The sequence below is a fragment of the Chelonus insularis genome, unplaced genomic scaffold, assembly GCF_013357705.1.
Source record: "Chelonus insularis isolate UGA/USDA-ARS -01 unplaced genomic scaffold, ASM1335770v1 contig_88_pilon, whole genome shotgun sequence".
Classification (NCBI taxonomy): Eukaryota; Metazoa; Arthropoda; class Insecta; order Hymenoptera; family Braconidae; genus Chelonus; species Chelonus insularis.
Window position 1 is genome coordinate 4,236,998 of NW_023276776.1, and position 27,926 is coordinate 4,264,923.

Consider the following 27,926-nt stretch of genomic DNA (forward strand, 5'->3'; position numbering starts at 1 on the left):
TTAAATATGTTGAATAAATTAAACGAAATAACAACAAAATATCGTATGTACATTGTATGGTATGAATAGAACATAAAATAACTTGCAGTTTATCAAATTTCCAATAATTAGCATTTGTCAATATTGGCACAGTCTATCAAGAGAACAATGAAGATGCAAAATATTATAACCAATTGAGGATTGAACGAATATTTCATTAATATAAATTTTCCATAGTTAATCAAGCTCTAAAGCTAACTAAATTACATTGTAATTATACTTGTTCTCAAATTATTACTGATTAATTTGTAATGATTTTAAATGAATATTCCCTAAAGCTACATTAGTTGAAAACCTCTCTTTCATACTTATTCAATAAAAAAGAATTCTTTATATATATCTGTATCGATTCTCCTCGGAGGCTTGAATAAAAATTAAACAATTATTCAAATGTGAGTTCCGAAACATCAAAGACAAATTGTTGCATTTTTTTTTTCAACATCATTCTAGTGTATTTTTTTTGTGGTCCAGACATGAAATACAATGAACTTAAAGTTAGAAGCTTTAAAACTGTATTGATGTATATGCTACCAAATAGTAATATCAGAAGTCATATCTAGAGATGACAAAGTTTGTAAATAAATTGTTTCGAATGAGTGTTTTTGACTTCTGAACGTATGCTGAGTGTCATTATATTAGTTTTCCAACTTCACATCTATCATTGATTTTTCGTCGTTGTCTTAGTGTGTAAGAAGGGAAATGAAATAATAAAAAATAAAGAGATTGGGCCAATACTTTGAAAGATTACTCGTTAAACGGCTATACAAGTTGAAGTTGTCGATGGTAGAGCAAGTTAAAAGTTTTATCGTTTGGTATAAAATCTTGAAGAAACTTTAGAAAAACAGTGAGGTATCTTTTTCTATTTCTGCTTGAGATCTTCTTGATTTCTTGTCACTTGAGAAAACTATCAGCCATCCAATGAATTGATAAAATTGGTGTGAAACAATCAATCGTCACTTTTCGTCTAGAGCATCTTGTTTCAGCTTTCTCTACTTCCAGAGATGTGCTTCTATAAGGTCAACTTGTCACATTGGAGCACGTTCCCTGTGCTAGGTACGATCGATTCCACTTGTCGTAGTTCTATCTCGCGCTAAAATTCACATTGATTGAAAGACGACTGCGACTTCTTGTTTTCTTAAAGAAAGAAGAGAAGATGAGTCTTCTAGAATTATTGGTACAGTAAACATACCATATAGCAGATATTTATTTCCCTTGGGATTGGAAAAAAAGTAGAAATAAAGTTATTAGATGAGGGTAGTCTTATACTTCGATAATGATATTTGACGCATTTATTGATTTGGAAAATATTGGAAAAGTTTAATTTTTTTTTTTCATTTTTATTGGCCAACAAAAAAATTCGGTTTTATGCTTGGTTGAAATTCCAGTAAATTTCTACCAGGGATTGTACTTGCAGCAAAAGAATTGTTTTTACGAAAAAAGAAATTCAAGGTACTTTCTTTTTCAATTTGAAAACGGAATAACATTTTAACGACTTTTATTTTGTTGTTGTAACGATCTTTTTTTCATTGTGATTGATGAAGTTGAGTTATTACGATGTGCCAATAGGAAATAACGAAGGAATAATAAGACAATCAATCTGGAAGATTCCTATTAAAATGTCGAATATTTGGATAAAACAGTGCCTTCATATTCTTGCAATTTAATTTTTCTGTGCTCCTATAGTTAGTTAGTAATTGGCAGAAGGTAGCTAATAGAAATTCGTTAATAGACACAGAGTAACTAATTGGTTCATTTTTTTTTAAGACTTTTCCAATTGATTCATTGGGGAAAAAAATTTAATTCAGAATAAACATTGATTGATATTTGATAATTAAATACAAAAATATTATTTGATGGTGGTCATTAAATATCTCAATAATGGAATAATTATTATTCATCCGGAAGTTTTTTCGTTAAATAAATGTTTGTTAATAATTTACAGATACATAAAATATTAATTTAATATATAAAATTCTAGAGCAGGTGGTAAAATAAATGTAAATTCTGTTTTTTATCTGGTATAGATAAAAGAGTACATGAATGAATAATATTTTTAAATAAATAAATAATGAAAATTTTCAACCACAATTTATAAATTTTGGCAATAATTTATACTATCTATTGTTATAAAAAAATTTTTTTCCGTTTGAAAAAGTAATAATATTAATAAAAATATTTAATAAAAAACGGGTTCAAATAATTCATTCCATTTTAAAAACAGCTTTATCAGGATATAAATCATATACAAGTATGGTGACTGCGACAAATACAAGTTTATCCTCTTCAAAATTTACTTCAATAGAAACTAGCAATTGCACTTTTAGGTAAACATGAGATTCTTTTTATATTTAGACTGCGTTTTTCCATCACATCAGATTTATTTGCTCAATCAAGTAAATAAAATTTAAAAAATTTATTATTTTATTTACACATTTTTTATATTTAATTGACGTTTACGAAATACAACCAGAATTTAATCAAAAAGTAAACAATGGTTTTGAAAAGTTACTAACACGTATAATAAAAAATTATATCTATAATGGAATATTCATTCTCTCTACATCAAAGTAATCCATAAGTGAATTTTATACCCGAATTTCAAAATACATTTATGACACATTTCACTTTGATTAATTTTTGTTAATTTTATTTAAAAACTACATATGTATTATTTCTCATAATTTCATATCCTATTGTTACATGACTACACATTTCATAAAACCTTTATTTAAAATTCGTGAAATAAATTTATATCAAATAAATTTTTCTATCACGGATAAGCTTTTAAATATCGCTTATATAATTTGTCTGAAGCATTTAGTCATAAAATAAATTTATTTTCATCTCACGTACTTTGTATTTTGAAATCAAAAATTAATCATCGTGTTTTCGAGTCTGTTTTTTTTTCATAAACCATTGACGAAATTTTTCATTTCTTGAGCGAGAAAAAAAATGATATGTTATCTTTGAAAGATGTTATCATAAGGAAGAGTGTTATAAGGATTTGAAAAATCGTCTTTATATCCCATAGGCTTTGTATTCATATTCTTGAAAGAAAGAAGCAAGAGGTATTCGCAGCTACAGATTTATTATTTTCAAGCTGAATTTATTATTTTCCTGAACCAGCAAAGGATATTAGTTAGATGGCTGTGCATTTCAGGGACAAGACGAACGGAAAAGACAGAGGGCAAAGAAATAGACGGCACTTCGTCTTTTTGGTCACTTGGGAAAACGTACCCGCTAACGTTTCCGCACTAAACCTCGATGTCCAAGCGAAAAGGTTGAAAAGCTCAGTCACATCTTGTAAGGGTAGGGGCTTTCTCACGGGGCCAAGACTCTAGCGTGTTGACGTGATCGATGGCCTTGTCGACTAGTTCGTTCGTTTTATTTTTCTACCAGCTCTACTCCTTTTACTTTAATGTCACCTTTCCTTTAGATTTTCTACTTTATAGCTTTCATCGCAAGCTTTTTTTTACAATCCGCAAGTAGTGAATATGCGTGTTTTCAATAAAAAAATAAATAAAAAAAGTTTAAAATATAGAATATTGAAATATCACAACGGTTGCATAGCAGTAAATGGAATAAAAAATGATCAGACAATTTTTGAAGTTGAAAATAATTCTCGGAGAAAAATTTCTCTGCGAGGAAATATCTTATTGAAATTAAAGAAAAATATGGATTTCGGTTCTTATTCAATTTATAGAAATTTTATGAAAATTAAATTTATGTAAAAAGAAAATAGGATTATAGAAAAGTAATAAAATATTTGGATAAAATAAATTCAATATACAGCTTTGAAAATAAAATAAATATTGAATTATTTATTGATTCGTTTTTCCATAAATTTGTTATTATCGATTTATTCAAACAATTGTTCAAGTATTATTGGAAAATTTAAATGCTAAAAAAAATTTTAATTTCATGAATATAAAGCATGTTTCATCATGATGTTGATTTTTTGTTGTTTTGTCTTCTCATTATTTTGATGTCTAAAAAAAAAAAGTATTTGCTCGGAAGTTTGATGTTTGGATTGCAAATTTTTGATGCATTTATCTTTTCATACTTGAAAAAATGATCATACTTTGTTTTTGTATTTCCAAAGTCTTTTTGCTAAAAGTCAATTTCCAAGGGAGCTTTTCGATATTATTGAAAACCATTTGTTTACCCATTCTTTACGGTTGAGTAAGTTTCTCAAGTTATTAAGGTTGCTATAATTTCTATCTCTATTTATGTATTTCTAGAATTTTCAATCTTAGAAGATAAATATTCAGTTATTTTCAATTTGAAAGATACACAGAGTGAATTTGTGACAAAAATAAGTCATTTCCTTCTCAAATTTAACATGTATTATTATCCGCAGAGCCAGTGGATGCGATTTTTCAACGACACCCATTTTCCGTTGAGCTAGGAAGGATACACATTAATTTTCTTTCTTTTCTCTAAAAAATGCTCTCGTTCTCTGTACAGCTACAGCCGACTACAAGAGAGAAATAGAATGTTTTTTTGTGAATTTTTCTCATTTTGTTTGTTCACTTCAGGAAAACAGAAACTTCCGTTTTTCTCAAACCTCCCAGTGGTTACAGTAAAAAAAATCCAACAAATTTTTCTCCAACTCAAGTGTCAGGACTGTCAACAAAAACCAGATACAAATGCAGCTTAAAAGCTCAAAGACCGAGTCGAACTTTACCTACGATTTTAAGAACAATTGGAATTTTGTTATTTTATTTACTTAGTTTCACTTCTGATAATGAACTTACTCTGTGTGAACGCAAAATTTGAAACTTTTGCAACGCAATTATCTCCCTCGAAAGAGTTAAAATGAACGCAAATGAATTTTCAACCAACGTGAGTTAAAATTAGTTTCCAAGACTGCATTATTAAGAGGTTTAAATATTTAATACCTATAAATGAACAAAGACCGGGCAAATATTAGTATTATAGAATAGAATCTCAATCAATATTTAATATTCGGAAAGGTGGTGCAAAGGTCATACGGATATGAACAAGATTCATAAATTAATACTAGTACACAAAAACTCGTTGTAATAATGAAATGCAAACTAATTGTATGTACACAATATGCAGTGTGTATACAACTCCACCTTTTCTAGCTGTTCACACATAAACTTGTGTCACACTACCTATTCTCGCTACACACGTTCGGTGAGAAATACGCAACAATTATTATTATTACCCGTGCCTTTAGAGCAATGATTTACAGGCTTGTAAAGTCGTGTACTACTATTTCTCGCTTCATACTATTCATTTATTTTTGATCTTCATTTCCCGCGTAAACCATTAACAGGATTAATTGCCATCGTTAAAATTTTATGTCACACCGTTTTTACACCCATAATACACCTCGGAAAAAATCCCTTTAAAAAGTTGAAATTAATTCATAGACATTCTTCCTTACTTTTTTTATTTCTTTCATGTTGACAAACTGTGAATTATTGGATAGTAAAAAAGTTTGGATGACTTTAAAAAAGAAAAATTTTTTTTATTGACTTCAATTATTTTAACTGATTTAGTTTTTTTACCTCAAGAGTATTAAGCTATTTCTTTGATAGCTGTATTATACTCTGATGAAGATATTATTGATTCTAGATATTAGGAACCTCTTGATATCTCGAAACAACTCAAAATTACTTAGACTTCGAATTGATCCATTAAGAGTCAGAAAAAGCATGCTGATGAAAGGGAAAAGGATTTTATTGTACAATTTTAATTGTTTGGAGATGAAGATAACTAACAACTCATAATTAAAAAAATCCTTGTTTACTTCACCACCACGTTTTTCAACACACACCGATGCAAAATCATACTTTTCCGAGGTAGAAATGCTTTATCACTTCAAAAATAATGAACAGCAAATCTGCGTTGTCAAGATCAATAAACTTTTTTTTCCGTAGTTTGAAAATTAGTAAATCATTGATAGATTGGATTTTCAATTGGAATTTTCTTTTTTATATTAAAAACAAAAATTCGAAAAAATTTTTTTCATCATGAAACAACTATTCCTATCTAGAGATTCTTCCATAGTACAACGTTAATAGAACTGTAGTTAAATTATTGAAAAAGTACTCATTTGAAAATTCCAATCATATGTAAAATCGAAAACTAAACTCTCATATAACTCCTACATCTCGATAAGAAAAAATTACACTTCGTATTTTGTTGGAAGTTGAACCAATAATTTTATAACCAAGCCAATACCTGGAAACCATTTTGCTCTGTATAATAAACATGTATCTTCAAACATAAAGTATTTATTCGGATACTCAAAAAGTGTAATAATTTTACAAAAATATTTCTCTTTTCCAATAAACATATTTTTACAAGTTCGATATTACAATTGATTTACTTGATCTGAATGAAGAAAAAAATATATAATATCTTCAATATTTTCATACAATTTATCGTGTTCAGTGTTGTATTGTCACACGCCTATGTGCGCAACGGTCTGGAACCTCATAGCACCAAGATTGGGTTCTCAATTTTCTCGCAAGCTTTTCCCCTCACTGGCGAGAAAATTCACAGTAAATTTATCCTGTCCAGAAAGGTTTATTATACTTTTTCCAACGTTTTTCATCGTGCAATAGTGGTGTTCTTTGTGAGAAATTTTGAGATTGTGGAATATTATAGTCAAGTTAGATTTTTTCTTTATACATAGAACAATCAAGTAAATTCGTGCCATGTATCGTGTTATCCTACTTAGCAATATAATCTGGTCCTGTTCAATCTGCTTCCATTTCCATCGTTATATACACGACCTTCCCCCCTTCTCTATCTCATCCTTCTATCATTCTATCCCACGCACGCTAGGAATTTAACCGCAGCCTTTTGCTCGTGTCACGTTTATATGAGAGGGCACACCATTGGAAAACGACGATGTGCTTTAATTGAAATCGTTAGTGCACATTGAGTAGATTGCCGATAAGAAACAGAGAAGTTCCGGAATATAAATCAAGACAAAAGTCGTTTATCAAGAATTTATTCCTAAAATATTAGGGAAGATTTCTATCATCACAAGAGTTATGTTAATTATTTTAAATGTGGATTTATCAGATAGAAGAATTTTATCAAATTCACTCTGGTATAGGTAAAACCAACGTTTGTGTTATCAATAATATATAGAAAAATGCATTTTATATTTTTCGATACATTTTTATGAATTGTTGGACTATTCTACCATAGACCAGTAGAGTTTGACAAAAAAAATTCGATGAATACATTTATAAAAATGTCAGTCTGAAATTTTTGGTAAATATATTTACCATATATGACCTCTAGAAATTTGAAATATTGTTGAATTCGAAAAATATGTTGTAGTTGGCTCAAATACTCCAATTCATCATTATAATAGTGGATAATGATGAAACATAAACATTGAAGTCAAACATAGTTGGTTTAATTGTAATTATAAATATAATGAAACTAGTTATATTTGATTGCTATATTTATATTTCTAAATTTTCATGAACAACAGAATTATAATTATTGAATCTAAAAATTAATAAAATAGTAAATATAAAGTACTGCCATTTTATTGCACCCTATTCCCGAATTATATTTCTACTGTTTGGTGTAAATTACGTAATCGAATTTCCTGGCAAAATTTACTGTCCAAAACACCGATTTAACTGGTCATTGTTAAAAACATAGCAAATCCCGTTATTTCAATTGAATATTTATCCAAACATTTCGTTGCAAAAGGGTGTTTTCATTAAATCAACAATTAAATATCATAAAATTGTCAGAGAATTCATACAAATTTACAAACACTTTATGTATTCACTGTGTGAGTCAATGTTGTAATTCATTCATTAAATTAATGTGAATTATTTACTTCTTTTACTAAAAGCCGTTCATTGCTATGTGCATTCAAAGTGAGAGGATCTCTTGTTGAAAAATAGCAATTACAAAGAAGTTTTGTTCGAAAAGGCAATGGTGTGTCGACAAGTATTATAATCGTATGCATTTCTCGGCTTCTTCCAATTTAGTCGACGGTTTTCAGTTTTGCTCCTTTCTCGTTGGTGTTACCGGCACGTCCTCAGGCATTTACCTTATTTTCTTGCATTCCACGGATGTACCCGCCGCGGCTGTCTCCGACGACATGGGTATTCGTGCAAATGACAAGTGGCAGCTCAGTAATAAGTTTGTCGGATACAAAATGGCTGCCCACGCTTCCAACGTACGTCCGAGTAAAGTCGTGCTAGGGGGTGAGGAAAATGTTGAAAGCGTGGAATTTACATTGCAGACGTGGCGCGCAGAGCTCGCGTACTATTCAATCGTCCGAGCAAATTTGTTTCGTTTCTGCACGTTGTTGGTCGTTTTGTCTTTTTTATAGCTCTTCTGCCATGCCCTATTACAGGCCCAACACATTCGTATTTCTTTTTTTTTTATTTCCACCATGTCTCGAGTTTTTTTTTTGTTTTTTTTCCTCCTTTTTTCCACACCATCCTGGCGTGAAATATTTAACGGAGTGGTAAGAGAGTCTCGAGTTGAGTTCAAAGCACTACCTTCAGATTTCATACAGGACATGAGTAATAGAAAGAAAGAGCTTTCGAGCTTTGAATCATTCAAACCAAGAATCAAGATGTAAGAAAAAGCAAAAAGAGAAGAAACTTACAGACTCAACGAATTATACCGACATAGAGCTTGAATAAATTGCAAAAATCAGTTTCTGTCAAAATAACAAAATATGGCTTCTGATATTTTCAACAGTAGAATGCTCATTTTTCTTAACGTGTTGAATAAGATATATTATTTAAATTTATTTCTTCTTTGTATTTTAATGAAATTATTAATTCATACTCTTTTTAGGATGAAAATAAACATCATTCCCTCTACTTTTGAATTATTTTACATGACTGGTAGACAAAAACCAAATACATATATATTTCATAATGGGAGTTCGTGCTCGTCATGCAAGTGAAGTTTCCAATACTTTCGTACTGACACATCATTGTTTTTTATGTGAAGCAAAGCTTCGAATAACTGTGTCTGCTGACACGGCGAATTTTATTGACATGAGAGAGGATATTTTATCAGTTGCATGAGAATCAATAGAGATTGTGAGGTAGGGATTATTAAAAACTATCGACGTATTATTTCCAAAAAGTTATTTGGCATTTATCTGTCAACAGGCCATTGTGGTTTTACAATACCAAAATTTCGAGCAAGAATGAAATTGTGATTGAGAACAAGTGAATTGGAGAATAGGTAAAGGAGTAATTGCATAAAGAAAGATTTTCAAAATTAAATTATTTACAAACAACAAATCAAAGTCAATGAAAAAGCAAATTATTGTAACAACACTCCAATCATTTGATTCCACTGAATAAATGGGTAATAATCCAATCATAAATGAATTACGTCTATTGACATTTGACGTTGAAAAATGGAAAAAAAGTGAGATAATTATTAATGAAAAATTTTTTCCCCAATTGAAGTATTTATCATAGATAAATCTCCTAGTATAATATCCGGAAAGTGTATAAGATCAGAATGGTAAGCTCTGCTTACCCCGATATTTACATAAGTTATAGTTTGAGATGATAAATAATGTAGATGAGAAGATTTTATCCTGGAAAAACATTTGACGGAAGATTAAGTTATAACTTGAGACCCAAAGATCGTAGAGTTAATTTGTACATAATAAGAATACATGAAAATCTTTTAATGTCAACGATTTTAATATTTTAATTTTCAAAAATTGAAACACTCCAAATCTTAATAAAACAGTGATTATTTACTAATTTATTCATGAAAATAAATATTAAATGTAAATGATAAAACATAAATTCATTGATAAAATAAAAAATTTAAGAAAATATTATCTTGATAAAAATACAGTTCTATCTTTCTTACATGTAAAATACTACAGCATCAAACATAAATCCATTTTTAAATTGCTAAGCAAATATAATCTCTAAAAATTATATTTTCCTAGAAATATATAATACCCAAACTCATCAACAAAATTTATAAAAAAAAAAACAATACCTTGGCAAAGAGTATTCCTACCAACTAGAAAATCATGCACGGAATTTAAACCTCAATTTTCCTGAAATATTTTTGAAAAATTTCACAAAATGTTGAAGCTGGCAAAGAGATTAAAGCAAATACGTCATATTTAAGACTATTTTTTCCTTCAAATACTTGTATACATAATATTAAAGATCATTTTGCGAGGTATATGCCGCGAAGGGCACTCGAGAATACTCTAGACGGTTCTAAGCTCTCGTGAATTGTATAGCTTGTCTGTGCTTCTGTTTCCTCTTGTCGCTTTCTATGCTTCGTACGTGCCTGCAGCTCTATCAACCTCGATAGCTGTGAACAGGTGCATAGTTGACATGAATGAGACTATAGTGCTCATTTTCTGTTGCTCTATGATTTTTACTTCAGCTTCATACAATACACCTTAGCCATTGACACTAGCTATTATATAATTTATTTCAACATGGTTATCCTCTTGCTTTTCACTTTAATTGATTTACGCCATTTTTTTTTGTTCCTCATGACATTATGTACGACAAAGTGCCCTATTTTTCTTCTCATATTACGCAATAGATAATCGTATTAAATGAATGAAATCAGATGGATTTAATGCGATTATTCAATTATCCAAAGCGTAACAGACTTTTTAATCCATCTACTCAGTCAGAGAGATGCATCTCTGAAATTCATTCATCAACAATATCCAGTTACTTTAAAAGATAAATAAATGATGAATAATTTACTGTCATTTCCAGTGGACAATGTAATAATTAATTGAATTAATGATAACCTTTAGTGTGGATAGTGAAAAATACTCTCAAGTGTGAGGATAAAAATGATTTAATGAAAATACAGAAGAGTCATTGAAAATATTTTATTAGTTAGCTGTTAGTTGGTGGAGTTGGTGGATGTGGCAACACCTGCAGTTACGATACTCGAATCGAACTAATATATATCGCAGACTGTCCCTATCGAGTTGTCACACAACGCGAGATTGCTAGTTTCGTTATCTCACTTTGCGACGGTTTCATACGCAAAATTTTTATTCACTTATTTAGCATTGAATGTATACATATAGGTACGTTATATCGAAGTATTCATACATCTGTGTAGCCACATGATTCGTGCGGCCAACCAGCAACCAATGAGTTACGGCTACCCCTATCAAAAGCACTCGGTCGTGATTGGCCGACTCCATCATCAAATCTAATAGCTTGCCGATTCAATGCTCAGTACGATTTACTAGAGTATTCCACGGATGCAAATTTTTTTTATTGGTCACTGGTTGTACATTATATTCACTAAACACAAGCCCATCCAGTCTAGTATTTCACCTCTACTCATAAATATTCAACTTGGAAATAAATTATCTCGACATCTTAAATGTTCTTCTATTAACATTGTTAGAAGTTAATGAAGAGTTTCAAGTCCTTATTTAAATAGTTATTAATTTTTTTCAACTTAATATTAATAATGGAAAGCTGAAATAGCAAACTGCTCGATTGATGCTCTTCATTTAATGCAATAAAATAGTTTCTCGATGAAGAATAAAAAAGTTCAAGTTTCAAGCAACTTTCAGCTTTTAATTGTTGTTCTAAAAGTTTCTACAAATGATTCCTTCTCTAGTTATAAGCGTTTAAAGTAGAATGATTTTTGTTTGGTAACTAATAGCACTCGAGAAGCATCAGAATATTCTTGAGAGGAAATAAAAGATAGGAATCAAGTTAGAACGGTCATTCTGATTTTTAAGATATAAACTAAGTTTCTTTTAATTACTTAAGATTTATTTTTTATCTGAAAATGATTCACGAAATTTATATAGAAAGCATCTATTGTAAAAATTTTTTATATCGACCTGAATTTATTTCAATGCAAAAGTTAATTTCATTTAAATAACTTATTTTATTTGACTATAAAATGGTATCTTTAATTTAAAAAAGTCGCGTCTAGAACAAAAAAATCAAAAGTCATTTTAATTTTTTTTTAACAAAAGTTTAATGTGATTTGTAAATGAAGAGCAACAAGAGACATTTTACTTTGTAGTTAGAATTAAAAAATAAATAAACTATGCTAACAATTACATTATTTTGTATTTTCCATGGCACTGTACAAAAAGTGCAGCAAAAATTATACTTAATGGATAATCATTATTAAAACTATTTGTTTTTTGTTGCGTTCTTGCTTGCCTCTTGTATCTTATACATAAAATTATGAACTATTTGAAAGCAGCGTATCCTATAAAAAAGGCCATTCAGAGAATAATTAATTAATTGAAGAAATTTCATCTTAAATGTTGGAAGTTAAAAAAAAATATTTCGTTCCTTATTGCATTAATTTATTTTCGTTAAAATTTATTTTACATTATTTTTAATGCTTAAAATGATGAATAAACATAGCCCATTTTTATAGGATCTATTCTGAATCATTAGTAATAAAAATTTATTTCTTTCCACAGGTTCCTTCACTGCATTCTAGAGTATTAAAATAATCTTTCTCGAGTATTGCAGCTCATAGCCTGTTTTTCATACCGCCATAATAAAAAAAACTTGGCGTAAAATGTGCACTTGGAGGTAATATTAATAATCCATCTTGAAAAAGCATCTTTACCATACTATAATCTTAAAGTCAAATAAAAACGTATAGTTTCCCGAGAAGATTATGCCCAGAATATGGTAATATACATGGAATAATAGAAAGGTTTTGTTTGGATACATTAAAGTTTCGAACTTTAGTAAAATAGTCTACCGTCAGTTTATAGTTTCCATAGGTTTATTTTGGCTGCAAATATTTGATAAGTCGAATGAAACTTGTCTATAAAAGTATATCGTGTTGATATAGAATAGATACAATACAATCATAACATAATAATATTTGCTTGATCTACATTTGAACTAGATAAATCTATTGATGATCTGGTGCATGGCATTATCTTCTAAACGATTGCATCGAGGGGGATGTTTAACGAGGTGTGGATGATGAGCTCATCGAGAACATATCTAAAACAGTATATGATTGTTGCAATTTGGAATATTCTGAATGTTGAATAGGATTTCACAAGGGAGAGAGAGAGAGAGAGAGAGAGAGAGCAAAAGGAAACAAAATGAGTAAAAAAAGGAGAAGAAAAAAAATAAATGTAAGAAAAACTGAACAAAGATGAGAAGTTTAAGATTTGAGGAAAATAATCAAACAGATACTGAAAAATTTCAACCAGTTATATACCATTTGATTCAAAGCCAAGAAATATCAAAAATCTGGCAAACTGCCATGAGGGAAAAGGCCAAATGCAAACCGCCAACCACATATACGACGAATGACCGGTCGACTTGGCGAATAATGGAACTTTATTGTTCAACTACTAGCCTGTCTGGAGGTACCAAAGTCTCAAGCGTACCTGAGCCTTCAGTTGTGTATGTTTCCAGTGGGATATTGTTAACCCTACAGCTTTCAACAAACTAAGAAACTGCTAGGATTTACCAACACTGTCGAACCATATGAATTCTCATTAACTTCGAAACTACCCCTAGAGCTTGTTGCCTTTAAAATTCTCTTCATTTTGGTATTTTCTCATGTTTTACTCATTTTAAATATTCACTTGATCACATATTTACTGTAAAATATGAAATCACTGTTTGTTTTAGAGAAGAAATAATCAACTTTTTTGATTGATTTTTATATTTTTTATTACTTTTTTTATTCATTAGGATTTTTATTAGTTGAAAAATACTTTGAAGCAACTTTTATAATCTGTTTAAAATCATGATGTTACATTGTTACATTAACACCATTCTTTTATTTTTAATAAAATGATGAAGCTAAGACTACAATTTTTTAACTAATATATTTAGTATAAGGTTTTCGTTAAGAGTCTGTTTCAAGTACTCTCATGTTTACTTAAGTATTGGTTTCCATTCATCTGTTGATACTTTTATTACTTTCATGATGATTGTACCAGCACATGAGTCTCTGATCGACGCATAATCAGGACAAAGAAAGAGATGTTTGGTTTTCAATCAAAGATATCTTAAAGAAAATGAGTCAGTCTTTAAAAAAGTTCCAACGAGTGCACTGTGTCGTTTTGCTGTAATTAAATACATCTCTAGTGTGGTCAATCCAAATTGGAATTAAGCCTCTGATTTTCTCTTTCATTGTTGTTTGATCAATTACAATAAGTCATATTGCTGGATTCAATCTTCAACTAAGTTGTGAGTCAAGTTCATTATTGTTTGGATCAAGCCCAGCCTTGATTCTTCTTATGTTACTAGATCAATTGCGTATAAGTCACATTCTTGAGGAAGTTAAGATGGTCTTCCACGAAATTATACACGATTTCTGCTGACTTATACCTTGATCTATATCTACAATTGATAAAAAATGAAACATATCAACTACGTAAACAGCCACATTCTCAAGTGCTGAGATTTTCTCAAATCTCAATGATTTCCAGATAGGAACATCTGCTGGCTAAACTGGTTGATATGAAACATTCTAGAAGATCAAGTTTTGTTGTTGAGTTTCAATTGGCAATCAAGTGAGTCTCTGATCACATGTTATTGGAAGATTCAGCATGAATCTTCACGAAGTTTATTTTACACTTCTGCTGACAGAACCACTTGATTCAATTCTAAGAAAGTTTGATTAAAAATGTTGATTCAATGTTGTGTCTAATTACGGGCATACGTTTCACTCTCTGAGAAAATACCAATTCATATTTTCTTTCAGGATTCAACAGCTTCAACCTCTTAATTATTGTTCAAACACTGGTCTGCGATCACCTCGACGTGTAACCAGCTCTCTACATTCTACGTTATTTTAGATCAGCTATTTTAATCTCAGTTATTAATGCCTAATTCAACTTTTGCTAATAAATAAGTTTAAATAATTAATTAAAATTTCTCTTATTCTTTTTTTTGTTTCCATTTGATTAATTAACTTTAAAACATATTAAGCAATTTAAACCATATTATTTCTCTTTTAATCATAATCAGTTAAATGATTTTAATTATGTTCAGAAAATCATCCATAGTTGATATGTTACTAGATGAAATAAAATTTATCAAATATTTGCTTTGTGGTAAAATTTAGTTCAAAAATTTCCTGCTTTACGTGAAGATTGCTTTTTTTATTTGATTTAAAACTTTCGAGTGGAATTATATTTAATAAACTGATAACAGTATTTGAATTTTTGTCACATAATTATTATAATGTGATTTCCTCTTACACAGATAAATAATTTTTGTTGATAAATTATTCTTCATTAAACGACCTTTGAGAGAAGCATTTAATTAATGTTGTCAAGTTTTTTTAATCATATGATTTATATTCCATATTATTTTATAATAAAAGAATAAATGAAAATATTTTGTGTAACATAACAATTTTCGTTTCAAATTAATCTCAGACAATTCGATTTAGGGAATAGCGTTGTTCAATTAGAGTGAACGACAGTGCCTACAGTGGATTTTGTGAAATGAAAGGAAAGCGTAGAAATTTCCGAAAGTACTGTATACATCCCATTATCTTCAAGCACGTCGTTTGTTTCGATAGTTTCAAACCAACTCTAATGACATTGCGCTGATTGCTGTGTTGGTAGAAACTTGGTTAAAAGAAGATGCTGTAAAGTATGAAGTTAACTTATTACAATTACTCAGTAAAGTCAGATATGAAATTAATTGAAATAACCCACTAACAGTCATTTGATATTCATTTCGTGGTACATCATGACGACGAAGCTGAGTTTAGCATCATGGCGAAAACGTGACCACGACAGGAATCAAAAAATCTCTCAAGTCGAACTCAAAAGAACCTTTTACGTGACTGCGTGATTTTTAGACGAATAAGTATCCAGTGATATCAACCAAAAACTGGCTTAGTTGGTGATCGAGTATTACGCGCACGTAGAAGTATAATGAAGGTGCAGTGGAGAAGGAAAAGAACATGGAATGAAAGAAGAGAGTTAAGGATCTGAGAAGGATGGATAGAAACGAGTAAGGTCGAACACTGAGTCATGTGTTTTATGTTCACATTGGTAAGCAAGAATATATCTCCTAAATCCACATGAACAACCAAAACCGGACGGTTTATTCCACGAATTTTTTCAGTCTTTACAGCAATGACCTCGTCTTTCTCTCGCTCTGACTCACACTCGCCAAAGCTCCACCATATTTGCATATGGATCCCTTGCAATCTCGCTCTGCAAAAAGCCCCAGCAACCGAAACGAGCAAAAGCGTCCCACATTTCCGGATATCTGGCGATTCCAAAATCGCATAGAAAATTCAAATCACGGCTGTGCAACACTCTAAACTATTTTTTACTTTTTTTTTTTTTCAAATGATCCATTATCGTACTTCCCCAAATTATTTAACCTTCGTACTTTTAGAGGCGTTCCGTGCTGCCATACTTACCACTTGATACTGAGAAAAGTTATTTCCCCTTGAAACTTTCTCTTTCCCCTTTTTATTCGTGTGGTTTTCTCAAGTTTTACTCCAATTTCCAAAGTTCCTTTTCCTCTCATCATAATCGCTGCTCATTGTGTTAAACGACGGAAATAAATCTTACAGCTTGCAAAAACTTTGAAAAATATTTAACTTTTGAATTCATATTATTGTCTGCTCTGAAAATGATGCATTCTATTGCATCCTATTAGTCTTCTAATTTTTTAATAAATTATTTTATTCAAATTGATAACGAAAGTTGGAATTGTTAAATTTGTTTTTTTTTTTTTATTAAAGTAAGAATACTATTTTTAGAAAGTAATAGAGGAAGAAAATAACATTGAAAAAAAAACTTTTTCAATTTTAGTGTCATGCTAAAACGTGAAAAAATATTACAATATTTTCTTCATTATTTTTGATTGATTTTTTTTTTTTCAATTATAAAGAGTAAATGTGAGAATTCAATTTTTTTGAAACTTCGACTTTAAAAAAAAACATTCAAGAAAAAAAAATGAAATGTCAGTTTCGTGACTTTCAAAGCACATTGTGCCATTTTGGAACGGGAAGTTAAATCGACCGTTACAATACTTTTATTTATTATAAGAATTTTTTTCCCAAAAAAACTTCTGATTTATCTCAATTGACATTTTATAAAGAGAGTTTTTAAATATTTTTAATAATTGATGCTAACATTTCAATGTTAAAGATAAAAAATAAAATAAGACATCATCGATTAATAATAATATTAATATTGAATAAAATTCTACAATATCCATTTTCATCTGTATTTTTTTTTTATCTTCACAAGAGATAAAGAAGAATTTTAATTTTAAAAATTTATCAATCGGAAAAATATACTCATAAATACTTTTCTTAAGAGTACATATTTTTTTTTCTTTTCTTTCCAACTCCTTTTAGCTGAAATTAATCTAGATGAATCTCTATTTATATTAAGTAGCCTTAAAAAAAAAAGAATTAAATGATAAAAAATTTAATTTCCATTACTCAGTTTTTCTTTTGAATAAAAGAATCTTTGCAGCATATTCCCGGATTTCATTCCTAAATAATTACTAAGAAAAGGAATTATCAAAATTATTATAAAATTACTTGCAATGAATGTTGCACATTAAAATTTTTTTTTTATTCTGTTGAGTAATGTGGTTGCTCATTCTACTCTAGAACGTGCTCTTTTTCTTGCTTTTTCATGGTTTCGCGGTGGCTTAGGTGAAACGAGGCGCATTATCTTGGAAGACAGTAGAAGTAGATGGCGGCGAGTGTTAGAATGTGTTTAAAAGGAGTGTGTGTGGGAAGCATATAAGTGTCGTGTGGTAGATTCCAAACTGAACAGAGTATGAAGAATCTTCACTCATCTCTGTCATCTAAGCTTCACCCTTGTTTTTTTTCCTTTCTTTCTCTAATGTGTTCTAAGGAACGTTTTTCTCCCCTTCGTAAATTTGACACAAGTAAGATTCGTTTGCCAAGAAGATTTAAGGCTTTACGAAAAAGATTGGGTGAGCTTTGGAGTTATAGTGAACGCCATTATCGCTGGAAAATTCACGGACAATCGAGGCAAAATATACGAGAAAAACTAACTTAAGACGGCTAAAAGTCAAGGAAGAGGATCAGAATTGTTGAAAGAAGTGTAGATTAAATATTAGTTGTTTGCTTCGAGTAAGTAAAAATCAATTTTGAACAAAAATTAAAGTTTTAATCTTAAATACCGTGTATTTGGCATGTAAATAGCGCAAAAAATCGAAGAACCGGCAGCTTGAAATTCTAATTAAATAATAAATTGGGAAAAAAATAAAAAAGCTCTAACGATGTAGAAACGATGGTAGAAAAGGAAGAATATGACAGTCAGTGTCACCATAATAATTGATGAAACAGAGTGGCGCAGATTGCTAATTCGTATTCCACGTCGAGACTGGCCAAATTGATGGCACTGAAACCCTAATGACGCTAGCGAAACCGCATGAGGCGTCATGGCGTCACGCGCCTTTAACTGCTTTTAATTGATAAGTTTCAACCCTCGTGTTAACTTGGAAGAGTTTGTAATTTATATTAGATTATTTTCAAAGATTAACCTTCTTAATCTATGAAATTTAATCATGTCCAATTCACTTTTAGCTTATTATTTTAATATTAATTATTTCATCATTTTCTTTTGAATGGATAATTTTCATTTGCTTCGTAAGTTATGTGTAAATAAGTGGAAAAAATGGTATTGCCTGTGGAAAAAGATTCGAGAAATTTTTTTTTTTTTTAGTTCTACTTATTCAAGACAGCTTACTTTAACGAGGATTTGTCACACTAACTAGCTTATCATACTTAACTTTTTTTAAGTTCATGCAAACCTATGTTTTTTATATGCTTTACAAGATTATGATATAAAAGTTTATAGAGATCTTAATTTTATAAATGTTTTTATAAAAGAATTTTTATTTATAAAAATGTAATTTTTTTACTGTAATATAAATTTCAAAAATTCTCAATTATAAAAAAGAGCTTTTCTTTGTTTCCGTAAAAATATTAACACTTTTTTCGGTTGACAAGTGTCACTCAAATAAAATTTATCTCTAAAAAAAATTTTTCCATGTAAAAAAAAATCATACAATGGTTAAATAATTCAATCCTTTGTAAAACCACACTCTTTTTTAATTATCATTCATGTTTATTCCATTTATTTTGATAGGCAGCATGTGCCTTTTTCAGGACACCCATATCCAATCCCAGCCACTAGAAGCTGTCAGTATTAAAATAAATATGGAAAAGAAAATTTTATTTAAATTGTCTGCATTGCTTATTTAAAATCAAGTACAATTTTCAAGAGAAATATTACATTTTTTGTAACTCGAAATTACAGTTTTGTTTTTAGCAATATTCAATTATTTATGAAAAAAACAATAAAATCAATATTGAATGTAAAAGAATGTTTCTGTAACAAATGATTCGAGAGAATATATAAACAGTAAACACATTGGAGCTTTTGTGTAGCTGTTGACGTCATCGATCTGTTGACACTACAGTGCTTCTATTATTCTATCTTTTTTTTCTTTGCTTCCACTTTGCCGTTCGTCCAACCTCACCGTCGAAATATTAAGCTTGCCCTTCGTACAGCCGTACGAGCTTTTAATCTGGATTTACGAGCGCGTTCAGGGGCTTTCGAAAACGAGTTGGTTGGGCGGTGGATATGGAGAGTGTGCAGTATATAACAGTAAAGTAAAGGAAGCTTTAGGTTTATAAAACTGGTATACTTTGGGCCACTGAATATTCGCACATTTACGAGCTGCTACAAGTGCGTTGTACGATTATACTTGAGCTCAACTTTGACAGGGCTTGAGATGAATTCTACTTTCAAGATATGTTGAGAGAATTCCCCAGTTATATTCCCGTGTGAACTGCACCTTCTGTATGAATAGCAAGGAAGATGAAGCTTCACCCTGGAATTATCTCAACTGTCCGTTGAATATTCTCTCTGAAAGCACTTGAATTTGTTTTTAGTAAATAATGAAATATTTTCACACATAGCATAAATTTTACGGAAAACTACCAAATGCGTGTTGCCCATGAAAAAGGAATATGCAATATTTCTTCGAGTATGAAATTATAAATCATAATAAAAGCTTTTGAAATATACATAACCTTTTCATCTTAAAATGACGTAAAGCTGACACAGAATATTCATATTTTTATGCATTGATCAGCAGTTTGAAAGAAAAAATTATTTCGAGTATCGACACACAGTTTTTGCAACAAGTTTTTCTTCATTTGCTGAGCTTGAAAAAAAAGTTCTTGATGAAGTTAAATATTTATACGTAGAGAAAAAAAGTTATTGGTTTAATGAGAATTAATGGAGTGGAATAATTTTAAGTCGTTGACTTATTAGAGATGTATTCACCATTAGCATTATCAAATATTTAATTACAACATCCAGCTAATGTGATATATTGAGAGAAAAAAATATACTTATCAATGAACTCGTTCTTTCAAAAATTTTTTATTTAGAACATGAATTTCATAATTCAAAGAAAATTTTTCTTTTTCTGTTGTTATTAAACCATTTTGAGTTTAAAGATCAGTCATGAAAACTCATTGAAAAGTTTTATTTCTCATTACTCCTACTACCACTTTTATTTTTACTCATCCATATTTTGACGACCATTAAAAATCTTTTAGATCTGTATTTTTAATTAAACACTAAATCACTAGAAGATTCTCTTGAGAAAAAATTTTTATTTCAAATACAAATTCACGATAAAAAAAAAAATTAAACTTCTCTTTACCCAGTTCTTCTTTTAAACAGATACTTTGGAGGTTAAATTAAAAAGTTATCTGATCTAATAGTTGAATTTTTCAAAATGAAGAATGGATTTCAATTGTCTCCCATATCAATTCTTTTTACTGAAGAAATTTGAATACACAAATTTTGGTAACGTGTTAAAAGAAGCATGAAAACTTCTAAGAAGTTGAAGTAGAAATTATTGGAAGTCTGAGTGGGTCCCATATCTATAAAGTTTCTTCAGTAAAAGTTTGCGAGTCGTTTAGTATCAATATTCTCTCGAGAAGTGCGTGTCCAGGTTCTCGGTTCCAACTAAGTTCGTGAGCTGAATCTACAAGCAGCAATAATCGATTTAGCATGGTTGTAGAAGATGGGTATGTTCACTTAAAGTTAGTGTTAAAGTATGCCGTAGATTCTCTGTTCACTCAAGGTGATGATATCCAAGATAGCCACGAAACCGCGACTTCTCGCGCTTAGTAAATTATTAAACAATAGTTTAGCTGGCATCGAAAGTTTTACAGCTTATAGACTAAGTAGTGCATTAGCACAACATTCTAAAGTTCTTCACTTTGAGCATATCCGCATTCTCATTTTCCAGAATGAGTAAACAGCCTCTTCTATATGCACACATGGCTGTGTGCATTAGGTGACACTTGCTTTTGCAATGAATTTAACAACTTCAACGACTGCTATTGAAAAGAGAATTGATGTGTACCATCAACAATTCGGTTGGTGATCCTGAATATTCGATGTTGTTTATCGAATAAGCGTGAGAGCAAGAATAAAATCTGATGAAAAATAAGCGAATACTCAACATGATACCACCAACAGCAGTATCGTTTTCAAGAGCTACCATTCTATGACCCTTTCTCTTCAAAAATATTGCTCGTTAAAAAAAATAAAAATGTCATAAATCATTTCAAATTAGCGACAATAGTTCTTTTATTGCTTACGTAAACCGCAAACAAAGAAATTTAATACCTACGAATGGAGTCATAAATTTCTCCATTTCTTGTTAATAATTGTCAGGAACGTTGATTTTATTTCAGTAAATAAAAATAAAATCATGACAAGGCAGTTTATAGAGAGTTGAAATTAAATCCACTGAAGAAGTCATTCAAAAGCTCAGCAGTAATAATGTCAAAGGAATCGAACATTTCAATGAACGAAAAGTCTTTAAGACCAGTTGAGAATAACAGATAAAACTGAAAAGGTCTAATATCTTTTGAAAAATTTCACTACAAAAGTTTAAGCGAAAATTCCAGTATTTTTGTGATTTATTTGATACAATATTCATGAACAATTGATAAAACAGTCATTATTTATTGCCTTTCTCATTTGACAACTCATCAATGAAACATTTTACTGAGCATTATTTCAATATACATCAACATGATATATATGTATGTAGAATGTTACGATAGCGTTTAGCAAATAAACTTAGCAAACATCATGAAAATCTCTCTTAACATAAACTGTTATTGGAATATAAATAATTATGAAGGAATATTATAAAAGAATATGGTATTATCGAAAAGAAAAAATTATTAAACAATACGAAAAGTAGATAGAAAAAAATGTAATAATAGGATAAAGTATTATATAATATCCTTTTTGTAAATCCAGTACAGATTCTTCTTTTCATGGGAAACTTTTTTCTTTCAATTTTTTAGTTCTCAAATGTTACTAAGAATATTACTTTATTTTATATAAGAAATATAATTTTCAATAGACGTCAGCAGTTATAGTTTTATGAGTTACTTTCCAAGTGTACTGATGTCATCAATAAGTTTTCTTCTTGAACAAAACTGTATGCGGCAAGTAGCCAAAGGCTCAAGGGAATATCAAGTACTAGGATTACCGGTGTAAAATGAAAGTATTGAGAATTTGTTCACAATGTTGCAGATAGAATTTTACATTCAATCAAGAACAAGATATTGAAAGAAAAACTTACTATGCATTTAACGTAAGAAAATGATTATTCTTTATATAACTAATGTAATATAATTATGTAAGACAAATACACCCTGAAATTATGTTTGCAGAATACAGTATAATATTGAATAATTTCAAGTAATAAATCATTCACATGTCAGTTATAAAGTATGATACTAATGTTAACAGAAGTTAGTGAATGTAAATTTCTATAATATCCTTACTTTTAGCCTGATAATTCAGCAAACTCGTCGAAATTAGAAAATTCAAGCATGATGCGAGAAATTACTTGTACAAGCGTCCGTACTATGCAACAAAACTTTCGTTGCAAATTTTACTTTCCTCTCACTTGCATCCGATTTTTTTATTTTTTTTCATTTACTAACAAACGGATTTAGTTGATGAGTGGTTTCATTTTAATTAACTACGTAACCACCAAATTGCAAGCGAGTAATTAAATATGTAAAAATTATAAGTTTGCTGATTCTAGACTATCAAAAACGAGTATTATTCTGTGGGCTAATTGTTACGATCCAATAAGAATTTTAAAAATGATTAAATTTCATGAAGGCTTTAATTTCATTTACACCAGAAAAAACTTTTGTGATATTTCAACGTTTAACAACAGATGAAATGCAATGGAAAATTGAAAAAAAAAATGATGAAAAACTTTGGAGACAACTGAAAAAGAATATTCCTACTAATAAAAAGTTCAGAATGAGGGAATCTAATCTCACTAAAACCATTCAATAGACTACCGCCAAGCAAAGCTTGAAAAATTACCGAGAATTGATTCTTACACTCAAAAGTTCTTACAAAGTTTTTTTTTATCGCAAACAAAATGATCCAAATTTACAACTTGATATCATTGAAAGGTGAATAATAGGTATGTAAAAGAGAGGAGTGTCAAGAGACAGGAGAATGAGCCAAAAAGAAATTCAGTAGAGTACTTTAAAAGGATAACGGTCGACCGAAAGTGGTACGTGTAAACAGTGGCTTTGAAAAGTTACTTCGTACAAGTTTTGGAGGAGATATAACGTGAAATGGTTCGAGCGATACTTGAAAAGAGACACGATCATGAACACAGGAGGTTGAGTGAAAGAGGATGTGTAAGTGTGAACAAAAAAAAAAAAATAAACTACAAAGTGTAAGCTCGGTCATCCTCCGAGACTGTTGTAAAAATAGTCACGTCAAACCTCAAAGTGTGAAGTACACCTTACACATTTTTTTTGCTTGATAATTGTTTCTTATATCAAAACAATATAAAACAATTTCTAGATTTTTTTTTAAACGTTATAATAGTGAAAGCAAGTCTTTATAGTGGTACAACAAAACTTTTTATCATTAAATTTTTTTTTTCTATATAAATCATTTCTTATATAAAACATAATCTGGGAAATAAAATGCCAGTCAGAATTTCTAACAGCATTCAATAACTTCCAACATCATTTCCGTTCTACGGTTCTACGTTAAATCTCGATAATCGTTTTCAACCCGTATCATTTTAGCCAGTTGATGTTGATAAAACTAAAGTAAAAATTGTTCCTAAAATATTCAATATTTGAAAAGAGGGCTTAAACAAATAAAATAACTGTAAAATAAATCATAATAAATAAAAGATAAAATTAAAATAACTTCGAATAATAAAATTGTATAAATCAATAAAGAAAGACTTTTTAAACATTTCATAAATTAATCCCAATCAATTTTTCAAGAATCAAAACAAGAAAAGTATTTTAATATTTTAAACTTTGAATAAAACTTTCACCAACACTATTGATTGGCCAGCTTTGTATATATTTTAACTTTATTAAATATACAACATCTGCAATATTGATGAACATGTTCAAAATTGTTTAATTTTTATTCGAAAAATAAATTTATAAAATATTCATTTACATTCGATATTTTTATTCAAGAAAATACTCTTTTATTTTCCCTAACGTATCCTTAAACACATTATCTCTGCTATATGAATAATTTCGAAAAACGAAGAAATATTAACAAAGATTTTATCATCATCATCATATTCCTCATTATTAATAATTCCCATTCACCCTACTTGTCCAAAAGGAATGAAAGAGAATATATGTAACTACTGAACCATTGAACACAAATGATCCTGTATTATCTACTAAACTCTTCAACAGGCCTCTTGAGACTCCTATTCATCTGATTCAGAAGCGAGATCTTTACTCTTTTGGAGTACCATTCGATGGTACCAAGAGGACGTTAAGAAAAAAATCGACAGCTTTAGTATCTTATGTCTTGGCACTCAGTTTCAACATCATTAATCTTGTAGATTGGGTATCAAAGCTTTGTCGCGATACCAGTGATTCGTCACGTCTCGCAAATCCGGATTTAGGGAGTCGTCGACGTCGCAAAAATATGAGCATGACTTAGTTGCAAATGACTGCGGTTTTGTTACCATTTTATCATTCCAATGCATACATAACATAATTATTAACTAATTACCAAGTTTTTTCTATAATTTATACAATATAAACATAACACACAAATAATTGTTCCAATTGATTGAATATGAATGATAGATACACTGATTGAGTAATGATGTTTAATAAATTTGTTAATTCATCATCATAATTTATCGAATAGTTATGTGTATTATTTAAATACACATGAATATAATTAAAATAATTGAATTTGATGATGTTATTTCATTTTATTATACAACAGAGTGAAGCATAACAATTCCCTAGAGCAAAGTGAATTTGTTACTCTTTATAACACAGTTCAGAGTGATATTATTTTTGAAAAAATTATCAAGAAAAGAACATGATACATAAAATATTGATGATGATATATTTATTCAAGATGTCAACAAGTTCGAGGGAATACCCTCGACCACTGTTTTTAATATTACTTTGATTTAAAATGTATCACGTTGAAAGGGTTTTCTACGTTTATTTTATTTAATGTTGTTTAATAATATCAAAATAATTGCTGGTTTTGAAAGATTAAATCCATTTATGTATTTTACATTCACAAAGTTGAAGGCATCCCTTTATGTTTAATAGTCACGAATTCAATGAAAAATACTTTGCTTTATTTTAAGTTTTATTACAAACTGTATGCAAAGAGGAGTTAAAAATAAATTTTACTTTTTCTGTATTTTTAAAATTTATCTCAAATAAAAAAAAAACTTTTTTTTTAAAATGAAAAAAATTTTTGGTAATTTTTTAATTTTGCTGAATCATTTGATTCGAAAGAAGAGTTTGAGAGGCTTTCATTTTTTAAAGAAGAGTATTTCTTAAGAATAATATAAGACCGTATTGTATGAAACTATACATTCTACCCCAATGATTCTTCATACTCAACTCCAATCTCTAAAATAAGTCCAAAATGTAGAGATTATGTTTGTTTTTTTTTAGAATGAAAGATAAAAATTAGCTTCAAAATAATGACTTATCAAAAAAATTGTTTTGTGTTAAATATATTTTTACTCTAAAAATGTTAAAATGGAATGAAATTAATGAAGCAACTCATTAGTTCTCTATACTGAGAGTCTATGTTAGTATTTTGTAAAAGTTAAACACGAATGTAAATTAAAAAGGTTCAAGTAGTTAGAACATGAAACATAGCTAACTATTTTTACTCTTGAATTAAAAATTAAAAATTTTTTATCGCTTCTCATCCTGCGTTGCAATAAAACCGTAATTCAAAAAGTTTGTGAGATTAAAAATATGACTGTACTATAGTGAAGGCCAGACTGTCGTCGTTTAGTTCGTTCTCAGTTCTCAGAACTCACCCCCTCATCCAGTTGCCTCGAGAGTACCCTCAAATGACCCGAGAGTACTTTTGTACTCGTAGAGTTTTTGTGGTTTTCGTCCCATGGTTTTCTCGATGAGATCACGTGAAAGAGAACAAGTACAAAAAAATCTACCATCTCATATGTGAGCTATTCACATCTGTTTCTACGAGAAGTAGTTAGAGAAATGAAATTTTCGAATATCACAGTAATAGAATAAATATATTTAACATCTAGCTTTGTACTAGATATTCTAGATGAACAACTCGGAATCAAAGAACCAACTAAAGACGAGAAATAACATCAAAGTTACCGGTGGTTTTTGGTCAAGACAATTTGTCTAATAGAAGTCAACGGATGTGAAAGAGACTCGTCGGTGAGGTCATCATTGTCCATACAGTCTGCTCTTATATAAAGGTAATATAAAACCAAGTAATGGCAGGTAGGAAATTTCAAAAACATATTCGAACCTATTCAGTCCTTTATGACATCGTTCAAATAATGTCCTGGCAGAGAAGAGCATTCATGACATCAGCCACACACCGCAGGCAGTATCCACTAACTACGTACGTCTGTACAGAATTGGCCGTAGTTACTAATTATTGAGAAAGACATCTCATAGAAATTCGCCTTGCGCTTTTTACCCCACAACCATTACAATACCACCAACCTCTAGTGACTGTGTAAAAAGCGTCGAATGAGAATGAGAATGAGCTAAATAAAAATAAAGAATCTCACTCGAAATGCAAAAGAAATTCTTTAATGTGATGGTAACTACTATTGTAAAGTAGCTGAGATAATAGTCTCTTCATTTTTCCCGTGGCTTTCTTCGAGTGATGCTTCTTCGTCTTTTATTTCAGAATTGAGTTACCAGTGACGCGAAATAGCCGAGCAAAGTACGCCGGGTGCTTCTTGCCTCGTTGGCTTCAATTAACAAGACAAGGGACGAGCCAAAGTGAGAGACTTGATCGAGGGAGTAGCTTAGTCTTTACCGTCTTTGTCGCTGGCCAGTCAGTAACTTGAACGCTTTCATAGACTAGGGTTGTTAAAACAGAGAGAGAGAGAGAAGGATAGTAAGAACCTTTGATTTGTGACTAAAGGAGTGAATAGACCGGGTGTGACTAAATACCACGTTATAAGCTCGATAATAGAGAATACACTTTAATTACTGCTTGGAGTATTTACACAGACGTTTGGATTTTAAGCAAGCGTTATAATAAAGCTCCCAAAAGTTGTGAAAAAAATATTTTAGATAATAAATACTTTTAAACATTGATTTAAATTGAAAAGTTTCCAATTGTAGAAAAAATATTTTTTACCAGTTATCAATAGTTAATTGTATTAACAAACATTGTCAATATCGTAATTGTGTATTTCTTGTCTTTAGTAATTACTCATAAACTTGCTGTCAAATTCATTGACTTGATAATCAGTCAATACAAACAATAATCTAATTACTAGTTACGTGTC

The 27,926-nt window shown here is 29.9% G+C and overlaps 1 protein-coding gene and 1 long non-coding RNA gene across 3 annotated transcripts in view; one reads left to right on the plus strand and one right to left on the minus strand.

The window, feature by feature from the left end:
• Positions 1 to 27,926, minus strand: part of Nlg3 (Neuroligin 3) — a 109,287-nt gene that overhangs the window by 70,860 nt on the left and 10,501 nt on the right. The window lies entirely within an intron of this gene.
• Positions 13,839 to 14,930, plus strand: LOC118071785 (uncharacterized). Its single transcript, XR_004690940.1, has 2 exons — positions 13,839 to 14,243; positions 14,761 to 14,930. It is a non-coding gene; the product is annotated as an uncharacterized lncRNA (long non-coding RNA).